The sequence below is a fragment of the Plutella xylostella genome, chromosome 6 (genome assembly GCF_932276165.1).
Source record: "Plutella xylostella chromosome 6, ilPluXylo3.1, whole genome shotgun sequence".
Lineage (NCBI taxonomy): Eukaryota > Metazoa > Arthropoda > Insecta > Lepidoptera > Plutellidae > Plutella > Plutella xylostella.
Window position 1 is genome coordinate 8,397,531 of NC_063986.1, and position 13,781 is coordinate 8,411,311.

The 13,781-nt window shown below is 34.0% G+C and overlaps 1 protein-coding gene across 4 annotated transcripts in view; it reads right to left on the minus strand.

The window, feature by feature from the left end:
* The window catches only part of LOC105398748 (homeobox protein abdominal-B), a 74,964-nt gene that overhangs the window by 13,762 nt on the left and 47,421 nt on the right, over positions 1–13,781 (minus strand). The window lies entirely within an intron of this gene.

Below are 13,781 nucleotides of genomic sequence, written 5' to 3' on the forward strand. Positions count from 1 at the left end.
AATTTACATGTTAAAAAATATTTCTTTTTGCTAAAGTCATTAGAAAAACTACTTCTTTAACACAGGGGTATAATCGTGACAGTTCTGACATTGCGAAAAAGAGACGCTTAGCTACATTAAGCGTAAGAAAGAAACGTTAAGCTGTAAATGTTTTTTGTCCTTTTTGCTGTGGCGCCTGTTTACGTCAGTTCTCTGTGCCAAACAATGAAACAAATGAAAAATCTGTGCCAAACAAAGGCTGACAGTTACAACAAAATTTTCTAAATGCTATTTATTTTTGATTTGCTAGTGATTTGTGGGTGTTTATTAAGTTTATTAGACTATTATCATCACTTAACGAGTGTGTGACATGGGTGGGTGGATTTTGTTCGGTTGTTCTATGCATATTGAACGAAAACACGATGGAATGATGGATGAGATATATTTTCACATGTAAGTAGATACTATCCAGTTTAACAAGCTTACATTCATCATAGTACTATCTATTGGCTCGATTTTAATATAAAACGATACTAATTTTAATACTGTAAGGTCTTTTAGTATCAATTTTAAGTAAAAATTACGAGGTACCATATCATAACAAATCACATGGTGTTGCAAGTTATTGAAAATTTATTTTACCCACAAATATTATAGTATGCAAAGAAAATACTAGAAATTGTAACGGACTCGGGTTGGGTTTACAAATGGGGCGCACGAATTCGGTTTTTGTGAAGATTGTATTTTGTAAAAGTCATTCTCCTCTTTCAAATGAGGTGCCTCTCATTGTGAGGAAACGTTCGTTTCGTTTTTTTCTTCTATGTGTGATTTCTTCTGTATAATATAAAGTTTATTGTATTGATACGAAATGCGTGTTTCCTTTAAAAAAAACCCCATCACATATTTGGCCCACGATTATAATGCTCATGCTCATCCATTTATCTCTGCTTCATAGGTTACCGACAGAAAAAAAAATATCAAGAAAATGGATAGACATTACCGGTCGCACAAATTGGGAACCAAAGAAACATACAAAAATTGTGTTCGGCACATTTTGAAGAGGATTGTTTCGATTGGACGAAGACAATGAATCATACAATCCACTCAGTTTGTGTATATTAAATAATTATATTGAAATCAAATAAGTATGAGTAAAGTTTTTTTTCTTATATCGTCGGTTGACAGGAAAAACTCACTAAGGCTGATTTTTCAATATTCAGATAAATGTTATCTGGGTAATACAAACATTGAGAAACATTGAGACGCAACAGCATCAAAATTATTTCCCAGCAAAACTTTTATCTGGCTATTGAAAAATTAGCCTTTAGTGTCTTTTTCCTATCAACCGACGATATACTCAAGTTTTGTTTTTGTTATTATGATAAGTTAAATTTCCCCATATTTAGGTTTAATTTTTTTGTCGGCAACATCTATGGTTTGAGTGAGAAAGAGAATAGTGCACACGGCGATTGCCAGTCTAGAGGTAGTAGGTCTATGTTCTTTAATTATGTTTTGTTATACATATTACATTTTTTTTTCATAAAAATATTAGCACATAAACGAAGTATCTGATTTTTTTCTAGGTTCAAAAGTTTCCTTGCATGGTCCAGTGGCGCCTCTAGCGTAGCTTTTTGGAACTATTTTGTGGGTGTTACATCTAGGTAGTGTATCTTAATTTCGTGTCCTTTACAAAATAAACCAGAGTAAGTAAAATAATTAATGAGCTTTGTATTGTAATTGTGCTAGCTATAGTACCTACCTACCTACCGTATAACTTTAGGATCTAGATATTTAAATGTTACTTTACTTGATAGGCACATATTATATGTACCTATAGGTATTCAAGTAAATTAATTATTATTTTTATTTTATTTTTATTTGTAAAACATATAAAAAGTTTAGTAGGTATAAGAAGAAAAAAAAAGTAGGTACATAAATATAACGTGCATTTTCTCAGCTGTAAAAAAAAAGTAAACTAAGATACAGTCGATATGTTTAAAATTATTCACAAAAATTTAACAGTTGTACTTCCAGTAGCAATCATACAAATTCATAAAAAAAAAACGTTTAATTATTTCTGAATTAGGTAGTAGGTGAAACGCACATTACATTAATAGATTCTCAGAGTAGAACCTAACTGAAGCGTAAACAACTAACCTAGCCCAACGTAACATAACACAGAATGTGTTGCTTTGTTTTATTTACTACCCAAAATAAGTAGTAGAGGGATAATAAAACCGCATTATAATGTTTGACGCCTACGACTGGCTAGTGGTTCAGTTTACGAGTACTTTGTAAAGACTCCCAGATATTAAACTGTACAAAACAATAAATTAGGAAACAATTTAAATAGTTCTTAGTTCTTACTGCCCTTATAAAAACAATGACTGCCTTCACAAATTACTGACTGTTATTTAAAATGAAACGGTTTGACATTTACAAAGGTACTTGTTGGCTACAAAGTTGCAAGCCTACGTACACTTGTCCAAAATTAATAATGCACATGCAGATCTTCACACCCGAATCATTTAATCGTAAGAGTCTTAATAAAAACACTTGCATTTTGCACCTTGTTCGAAAGAAATAGGAATCAATATCATGTGTCACATAATCGAGAACAACCGATCTGTCAAAGATTTCTATGCGCATTATCAATTTTGGAGCACTGTATTTTTTATCGATTCATATTATATGTTAAAAGTATGTAGAATAGTTCGTGGGATTCTAGTTTAAAGGCTCTAGTCAAGTACATTTTAAAGTTGGTTTAGCGTTAGTATGTAAGTACCGATATAATATACATACTATATAGGAACGTTTAGTTTTACAGCAAATGATTGCTTGTCACGACTTCCATTCGTGATATAAAACAATGTGTTATTAGAACATGGTAGAGCCTATAGGGATTAGAACCTACATTTCTGTATTTTTTTTAAGGTTTTGGATTTTTTTTCGTGCATATTAAAATTACCTATGTATATTGAAATTCCGTATTACCTATTTTCATTGGCATTGATATGGCAATGTATATTGTTGTGTAAGTGTACTGACTTATTCCTCCTTATAGAGTTTCCCCGTAGTGAGGTTCCATTAGCGGGAGGGGGCATACCCTCCGCTGAGAAAGCTTTAGAAATCTCAGCAGTAAATGCTCACAACCGCTAAATTCACTTTTATCGTCCCTTCCACTTAAGGAATTATACATACCCACATAATAATGTATTTCTTGAAAATCGCTTTCGTTTCCCGCCAGAACGCCGGATCATTTTTTCGATGCAATAAAATATTTATACGTCTCTAATCAATAATTCACGAGATTTTTCCGCGGATTCAGCTTGTTCTGAGATTCGTTAGCGACGTTTCAATTTATTTATTTTGTGTTTCTTTTATACTTTATGTACCTAATTACCTATACAGATACGTTGGCAACTAGTTATGAAATTATTTTTGAGGTCGTGATACACGAATAAGCATAACCTACCAGTGTAAAACACGCACATGACAAAAAGGTTTCTCAGTACTCGAAAACATTAGCTGAAAAACAGCTCACAGTAAATTTAGCCCAAGCATACCTAGTTGACATAAAGATTGTGCTCAAGTTTGGATGCACGTCTCGGTTCTGAGAAGCGCAGTATCGTGCATCTTACACCGTCGCCGCCGCCGCCGTCGCCGCTCGATCCAAGCCAAGATACCAACTTGTGCAGACGAGATTACACTAAGTGCTTTTTATGGTACTAACTTAATTGGAGCTTATTATACTTGGTGTTTTTGCATTTAGTCCCAACTTTGTTTTGTAGAATAGGCAGCTGCGGAATAGGTAGTTAATAGTTTAAAAAAATATATTTTCTTTAATTATACGAAAATTTTAAATAAATAAATAAATAAAATAAATAATTAATAATAAATAATTTTAAATATTGATTAAACACTGTTAAAAATAATTTGACGGTATTTTTTCATGCACAATCTTGCATATTTGTCTCATTTTAGTACCACTACGCCACCACATATTCCTAAGCTCATGTAATTTAACGTCTCGCAACATTTGATAAAATTTTATGCGTTTGTGCACCAAAAACGTGCAAGTGCATCCTTTATGGTGTGGCCCTCATTTGAGTCGGCGGAGATGAATGGCCGTCTTTGTTTCGTGGCATTTATGCACAGTTTTACTGCTCAGTAAACCAACAAGACATTATGTGAGAGATACCGACATAATCGTGATAATTATGATTTAGGAGTTGAAACACTGGCGTTTCGCATCGCATAAACTATGTTGTGTGTCTGCCTACCTGCGTGCGTATGATATTACAATGCCTAGAATATTGGTAAATTGTTGCTTGAGGCCTAGACTTTTTTACCTACCTACTTATTGGCTACTCTAAATTAATTCTTTAAGCAGAATGAGTTATTTCAATAAGTGACACGAGGCTGTTTATTATTTGTCTAGCTATAGGTCGTATTGTTATACATACATCTAGGGATATGACTGATAAGAGTAAATCGCCGCAGTTTCCTTGTTGTTATTTCAATATTGCAATATCAGATATAAGCCTGTGACTGCGAGGGGAGGACCGCTATGATTCAACATAAGTAAGTAAACCTCCGCAACATATGTCGTTGTCCAGATAAACTCATACATACGGGTTTTATTAAAAACATTTTGTTTGGGCATACACATTGTGATTGTCTTATTGAAAAATATGTTATTTCATTTTTAGCGGTACCTAGGTACATAGGTAAGTTTAGTGTAGATAGAATTGAGCATAATATCAAAAAGCTTGCTTTGTGCATCAGAGAACTGTTTAAAATTTCCGTCTAGCTTTATTCTTCAGTAAACCCCGGTCTTCTGTAAACATCAACATGTAACCCGCTGGCTATTTACCAACCGACAAAGCGGTACATCTGGGCTGAAAATAATGTTCGCCGCGCACCTCATTCTGAAACATTTGCGCTCGACATTTAACAAGAAGAGTCGCGTGCGGCGCGCTTTTCATCTCGGGAGCGCTACATTTACATTTTCGTCTCATTTATTTGCTATTTCGGGACAACCGTTGCCCCCTCCCTCCCCTGCCATGCCCCACCCCCCCCTCGCCCGAATAAATAAGTCCTCACTGTGCGTCGGAGGCGAGAGTGAAACGAAATTGGGATGGAACGCTCTATAAAGTCTAATTAACTTTGGAGCAAATGTAACGAAACGCAGGAGAAATGTGAGAGGAGCGGGGAATTTTATTTTCATATTTCTACATAATTTCGAGTAACGTTCTATTTTTGAAAAGGACTCATTATGCACAGAATGAGGGAGCTTGTGAAATCACAATGGACAAGTAATTTATAACGCCTAGCCGCAGGAAATACATCCTACCGTCTTACAAAAGGAAGCCGAAGGCATGTTTAGAATTTAATCGAGTAATTCCAGTTTTTATTAAGATATTTACGGGAACGAGAGTGCTTATTATTCAGGGCTTGTTCGTATAAAAACAATGTCCTTCGTTTAGTTAGGGGCGGCGCGTGCGAGCCCCGCTACATAAAGTGGAGAAAAATTCTGAGTGACACCCCTTGTTGGTATTCCTGTGATGCAGTGGGCAGGATGCACCCGTATTTGATAGAATTTAAAATATATATTTTTTATATTTCGAAATTGAAACTGAAGATCATAGAAGACGCCTACAAAGCAAATATGGGCGTGCCGGTTAGTACCTATTTGTTATACCAGTTCACATCTTGAAAAAGTGAAATAACGCCACCGTGAAATATTCTTAACCTTAAATTTTACAATTATTTGTCGATGGTCAAAATATTATCAATAATAAAAAAAACCGACCGATTTAGCAGGATGATCAGAAGAATGGCAAGAAAGAAAGTCGTTTAATAACGAGTGCGTTTAGCCGAAACAATTCAATGCTACCTATAAATTCCCACCCGGTCCATTCCGACCTGTTTGAGATTCCACTGGCGGCCCCAATAAGGCCAAGCACTATTTCTATGGACGATATTTCTGCACAGTTCGGGCCCAGATTTCTCTGATAGAAAAACATCGGGCCACCCCGTCCCCGGAATATAAATCGTCTAGTTATATTTTCCGGTACATTGGCATTCATGAAGTTGGCCAGCCTTCACGATCTATCCGCGAACCTATCGCGGGAACCGGATATTTTTGTGACATGCCCTTTGTCATCGGAAAGTTTTATTAGAATTATCGATCGACCGGGGAAAATTCTTACGCATGGTGGTATAGACATGAACACGGTGTGAGTTTTTTTAATTTGATTAAATATAAAATTCTAAATACTTACCAAAGTATATGGTATCCATCTATGGAATCAATAATAATAGCTTTAGACCAAGATAAACTTTGACATAAAATACAAAAACGACGCAGGAATTCTAATGACTATCTGTTCTGGCTTAAAATTAAAACAAGCTAACGCTGACTTACGATAAATGTTAAGAAACTTTAGAAACAAAGAATTCTATAAAAGCCAAACTTAATTAAGTTACTCCTACGCAATTTGCATAAAATTATAAACATCTTCATTTTATATTTAAAAATCATTTTATTTACATTCGACCAAACTGATATTTAAACATGGCGGCAGGTGTAGACTATGTTATTTATTTTTAAGAAGCATTTACTGAAGACGATGAGAATAACATCGGTAAAAAGCAATTTGTTTCTATATTGGACGCCGGTTGATTATTATATTTTATAACCATTTAACTGCTTTTATTTTGGTACCAAGCTAAGGTGGTAAGGCGTCTCTACAGCGGTGAATCATAAGAAATCATGGGTGTGTTTTTCTCTTTCACTCAGCTAGAGAAAGAAGAGGAGAGGTTGAACTCGACACCGTATAATTTTGAGCCCAAAATAGACAGAGAGTCAAGATATTTTAACCAAATTGACGCTTATTTCGCATAAATTCTCTGTAATATGCATTTCAATGTGCTTTCTCTTGTGAAGGGTTCTTTAAAAAGTCTCTGTATTCAAAGCCACGGTAATTATAATATAATGCAAATTTTCTCCTAAATGGGCGGAGGATATAGGCTGTTGTTTATTCTGCTTTAAAATACCTTCAGAACTAATTTTGGCATTTTTTTTCGAGTGTCGTCGGTATTATTTTAATTATCTATAGGTAGCTTTTACAAAAATAACTTACGGGTGTCGAAAATATGTGGGATATTTAAAATGGAATCGCTGAATATGTATGGAAGTCACTTTAATTGCATGTAGGCGGCTTGATAAAGAAATTCCGTAATACGAAGTCGACCAGCCCGTAATAAAGAGCATTCATTATTGTACAGGGTATTAAGATTGTATTAATGTATCTATAACTGTATGTGTCTTAATGTAGCTGTAGGTAGGTAGGTATAGAACCTTACCAATATCATTATGGATATTTAGCTATACCTACTTATACCTAGATGTTAACTTTTAACCAGTTTTTGTATCTCCCGTGCATCAGACACAATTTATGATCTTTATCATGTATATCATATAATTAAGAGGCAAGAAACTTATTAACTTCATGCAACCAACACATGTATAATTAATAATTAGTCTGTCTTAACTTTGCCGCCGGTGGCTTTTTTTACTCCTTATAAGTATTTTTTACTTTAGAAAAATTAATAAGAATAAAATTGTCTAGAATACATTATGTTTTTGTTTTCAATTAATATATATGCCTATGGAGAGGTACAAAATTTAGTCGAAGTTAGGTATTTTGGCGTAGTTACGATGAAAAAGGTGTGACATTTTTATTGAGAGAGCCATTATTTACTAACCTTCATAATTTTACCTACATTATAATGTATTTGTACCTATGTATAATGAAATTCTGCAAAGACATAATTGAACTCATGAAGTTATATCGACAATAATTAGGATTAGGTACCTACTAGAGTGTAACATACCACATACATATAGTTTTTGTTTTTCCTTATCCAATTAAGAACTTTTCGAATATAGGTACTGAGTAGTACTGACCTAACTAAATACTCGAGAAAACAATGTAGGTAACGACACAAATAAAACAACAGAAATACTCCAAAGCAAATTTTAGCACAATGAGTCGAGAATGAACGCGTCGATTTAAACAAAAATAACAAAAGGAAAGAAAAAAGGGTTACCAAAGAGGAGGTTGCGTAACAAAGGGATGAAGGGAGTATGAATATGAATTACTGTTTGTCGAAATTGGGGCGATATTTGCATAAAGAAAGCTCCACGGACCCACTAGATATTGTCACTGGCATTTTACACGACGACATGCTGACTTAAGGTCGGTTTCACAAGGTATTAATTTTCGTAGGTTGTTTCAAATTACCAAAAGTTATTTAGGATGACCCCCTTTGTCGCCCCTTTTCAGCTTAGTAATTACCTACCACTTCTGCAACAGCCTGTATATTTATTTTATAATATTAAAATAATGTAGTTATCTACCTATAGGCTAGATGTATAGTCTAGTGCCCAACCTTCAGACGCTAACAAAGAAACAGAATATCATCAACGTCTAAACTTCACTCTCAAAGAAAACGCTTCCATAGCATTTCCCTTATTCGCAGGAAACGTCATCTAGCTGAACTAAACAACTCATTCTGAACGAATGAAACCCGCACAACTGAATATCCTAACAGCCCATACTGGACAGTCAAATGTATTCTTTAGGCTGCAAAAAATACGGCATAGGTTCCTTTGAATAAGCAGTGAGACATAGATTAAATTAACGTAGAAGGGAAAAGCTTTGCTGTGTCAGTAAAGCTCCCTGTGACGAGTTAATCCGTTACCGCAAAACTGAAACTCTGCAAATAACTCCGTAGCTATATGGGCTCCTGGTATAATTTTGTTGGTGGGTGGATAAATTGTTTGTTGTTGTATGAATGTATGTAGTGCTTCCCATCTTTGTAATAAAAGGTTTTTAACGGATTTAATTACCTACATTATGTGAAAAAAATATTTAAGTATAGGTACCTACCTATAACTAGGTATTTGTAAAAATTATAAATAGTTAGTTATCTTTAGGTTCATTAAAGTGTCTATCGACAAAACATTCAAAATTCAATATACAAAATCTTAAATTGATTTCCGATCAAAACACAAACCCATTCTACGCTTTCGACTACAATCTATAAAACTGCACTTTAAACCGTATGTCAGGGAAGGTAGAGTCCAAAGTACAACAATATGGCTTTGTTATCGGCCCTTTTGTATCCAAATCGTGGAACGAGTTCCGAATTCAAATTATAAATACACGTGGCAGCATGTAGCGCGCGCGCCAATCAGCGCGCCGCTCGAGATGAAAGAAAAATGGCGGACTATCATTCCCTATTATTAAGCCAGTGAGAATGGACGGCTTACGGGAAACCAAAATGGATGCTTCGATTTAGTTATTTGGTCAAGGTGTGGGTACTAACTATAGGTAAGATTCTTTTAAATATAGATTTTTCTTTTAATTCTAGGTTGATCCATTTGTGTGTTTTTTTTTCAACTTAAATTCAGGGGGTTTCATTAAACTGAAGTAGGTAAGTATTTTTTCTTACTCACTGTTCCATGACATGGGAATATAAATCATCATCCTAATTATTTCTGTAAACTATGAACACATGGCCACTTGACTGCATAATCTAAAAAAAACATTATTTTGGCCTTGATAAGGCTGTAAGCACTCTTGCACATGTTGTAGGAACAAATTTTTTATCTAACTATAATATAATCTAATTACTTTATTACTGGCCTATGAGTACCTACCTAGGAGGGCCTACCTAATTGAGTAGGTAAGTACCTACCTATCGTAACATTTACAGAAAAAAAACATAGCATTGCATAAATTTACAATAACTATTATGGGTATTTATATTTATGTATATCTAAGTTAGATAGGTAACTTACCTAATAAGATATAGCTACCTATTTAAAAGTCGGTAGGTAAGTATAAGACTTGTATCAAAGCTGGCCATTAATTATTCCTAACTAATTGCGGCCATATTATAAAGTATGAAAGTATATTTCTGTTGAAGTGAAGGCGATAGGATCAGTCTGTCTGAAATGTTTGAACAGATGTTCGGGTGAACGACCTCTCTGCCGCCGATGCGTGCATAGATTAGGTAGAGGTTCCTATAAATAGATAGGACACCTTTTGTACTTAAGCTTTCAATCTAGACCTATGACTCAAACTAAATGGTTGTTATTTTATGTTTTTTATAAGTAAGTAGGTACCTTCTTAATTTTGTTGGTATTTACTACAAGTAAAATGTAAGTAGATTTTATATAAAAGCCTAAATAAATAAGTAAAGCATGTACTAAGGTAGGTACTTACTTATAAATACTTACCTACCTAATTAATTAAACTTGAATCGTTTTGTTAAACGGACGGAAAAGATAGTATCTTAGTAAGTAATTATAAAGGACAAAGGCAGGGTTCTAAGGACGTTTTGTACCACTATGGAAATGACGGGTTCCGTAATGAAAGTAACATGATTAGAGAGACACTGTACAGGTACACAAGTCAATTAATTACTAGATTTTTAGAAGCTGGGAGAAAAGAGAAAAAACGGAAAAAAGAATCTTTAAAATGTAGTCGCAATGGAACGTAAACATTCATACAGGAAGAATGGAACGTCAAGTGAAGTAATGTTTATGCCAAGTACTCTGTGATTTACGTCATAAATGTCTAGGTTGGATCTCAGTATAATGATAAAAATTGACAAACCAGAGCAGAAAAATTTAAATGATAAAAAAATGTGTCATGTCAACAACTAAACGTCAACACCATGTCAATATTGTCAACACTTGAACAACACAAGACGAACAACGTGAATAATAATTTGATAATAATATGTTATGTATATCAAGTTATATGTTTACGTTTAAATAAATACGGGACGTGCAACGTACATAATAAATAGGCTACTACTTTCATCATGGAATAATGTTATACTTATCCAACTTCTGAAGTTTTAAATTGCCATTCCGCAACAGGGATCTGCTATGCCATTTCGAAATGCTATATGTAAAGGTTCTACTTTATGGGTATGCATTTGGCGAGTAATGTAATGAAATAAAATATACTGTTTAAAAGATCATTGTTTTATTTACATAACATAATTTGCCTGGAATCAATTTTAGGAATTTTATGTTCCTATTACCTACTCTATTCTATTCTCTGTTGGCGTGTAAGTACCTGCACCTGGCTCTCTAGATGTGCTAAATCTAGATAGGTATGCAGGTTTCCTTCAATGTAAGTGTGATGGTATACATTTTAATTAAATTCAAAGAACACATTGGTACATGTCAGCGCCGGGATTCGAACTGCAGAACGCAGTTGTTCTTCTCATATTTGACTTAGGTATTTATCATCCTATGGTTCATAGAAAATATTGTCAGGATTTTGCGTGTTCTTGTTCTGCTGCTCTTCTCTGAAGAAGTGGGACGGGTGCCTGCCGGGGAGGTGGAATAGGAACCGGGTCTGGTTCTCCCCTTTGTCACATTTGTTCTATATCTTCAGCAGTTTCAGCGGTATTCAAAATATTAAATAATTAGGTTAGGTAATGGAAAATGAAATAACAACTACTATGACAAGATTGACAAGCAAGATTCAGTGTTATTAGACTTAAATATTCAAAAAATATCGATTATAGTGAATCGAATAAAGAGAAAAAGAAAATGGTTTACTATGGATAAAAGTCTTCAAGACTTAAATAAAATGATATTTTATAAACCAAATGTACTAGTTTTGGCACAAATAGTACCAGAACATGTAATTTATTGATAAATAAAATATCTTTTGTATTTAAGAATGTATCGATATTTCTATATTTCTATTCGATTACTTTTTTGCTCGGATTTGCTGGTAATATTCCGAGGTCTGGCACCACTGTTGTTACATTCCGTTCTCTATATGTTTGTTTTTACGTTCCATTATCCTTAGATTTAAATATTCTTCATTTATCATTTTTTCTTTTCCCCCGACTTCTAAAAATATTGTAATTACTGAAAATACCTTATCTACACTGTATCAATAAATGGTGAAAACATGGTTCTGAAACGCTCCAAAAAAAAGGCGGTACGCCCACTGCCGTTCTCCTTTAAATATATGTAATTTAGCCAAGTATGTAATAATAACAGGCAGTTTTGTTTATGAACAAAAGTATAATTTATAAACCTTAGGGTTAATTTTAAGTTGCTTGATGATAATAAACTGAAGTTAAATTATTAATGAACTCATTGTAATGTTATCCAGTGAAGGCACCAATATAATAATATTTTTATGAATTATTTATCACCTTATTTAAGTCAAGTTAACATTCATTAATATAATAATCGCGGTTAAGTTATACTTTTAATCATGTTTTTGTTAGAAATATAATATCAACTTAACAGCACAGCATGACGTCTATTTTAAATGAAACTAAATTATTATTTGATTTGACAGCCCGCTTATTCTGCCTACATTACGAGTACCAAAATTTTGTAAGTCATTTAATTAGACCTGTATCTAATTGGTAAATACCTACTTAGAATAAGGTACTTAATTAAGTAGGTAGGCAGGTATGTACGTATTATTAAACTGTGTTCCTATAAGATTCGGTAGGTAGGTACTTATTATAATTATGATTAGATAAGTTAGGCTGAAAGCAGAGTCGTGTGGTCTAAACTCAAAATTTTAAAACATATCTGGGAAGATAACAAAACAACTCTTTGAAAACGCACATTTTGAGTACAAGAGTAAACAATTTCATCAAAGGCAAACAAAGAAAATTTCCCGCTAAGATAGCGAAATAAAAAGATTCCCTTTGTTTCGCCCAAGACGTAATTCCAGACCGGACCATAATAGGCACCTAGTTGCCAACAAAACTCAAGGTGGATGATTTGAGAAAATAACATTATAAAAAAAGACGAAAGTAAAAACAGAGGGCGAACCTCTCCGGCGGCGAAAACTTCAAAGACATTATTATAAAATGTACAATTTAAATTCAAACATAAAACTCTCGCTTATAAAGTCCGTACGGAATTATTTTGTAATAAATAGCGGGAGATATGAAGTAAGCGTGATTGAGATTCGTCTCGGTTATTTGGGGAGCACTAATTTGTGTAGAGTAAAAATAGGGAATAGAAGGGGTGGATGACTGTGTAATAGATGGCCAGGTAGATAGTATAAATCTCTTGTGGGTGTTAAAAGCTTACGTGTGTATCAAAATATTTAGCTACTTTCTAACGTTGTGTTGTCGTATTTATAACGTTTTAAAGCTACAAAATGTAGGAGTAGGTACCTATTGGTTTGAGGAAATGTTTATGTGGCTGAAATAGTTTTTAGTCTTTAAATTGTTTTAATTTAAGTATTTAAAGTAGTCACAAGTTTTTGTTAGAATATAAAATAAGTATACATACTAGGTATTTATAATATCTACATAGGTACATAGTGTAGTACCAATTGGAACCTATAGGTACAAACATTCCAAGTTGCACCTTTCTCCTTCGGAATGGAGCGGGCGGACGTGGTTCGATTCCAATTTCCGAACAAAGTTTCCTAATAAAAACTTTCTTTGTTATCCGATACCTTCTACCTACGAACCTACGAACTCTTTCTTGCCAACTTTGAAGAATTTAAAACGTTTCTAAACGGAAATTTGAGATAAGGCTACTACAATGGAGCAGCAGATTAGTTTGGCTGGAAGGACCCGAAAGTTTTGTAGTAAAACCCGGTTTTATGAATTTAGTTTTGACGATTTTGTCGGTACGCATTGTTGTAAGCCAATCAATAGCCATCAAGGTACCTTTCATGAAAATTTGCCGATCTATATAGTTAGGTAAGCTTCTT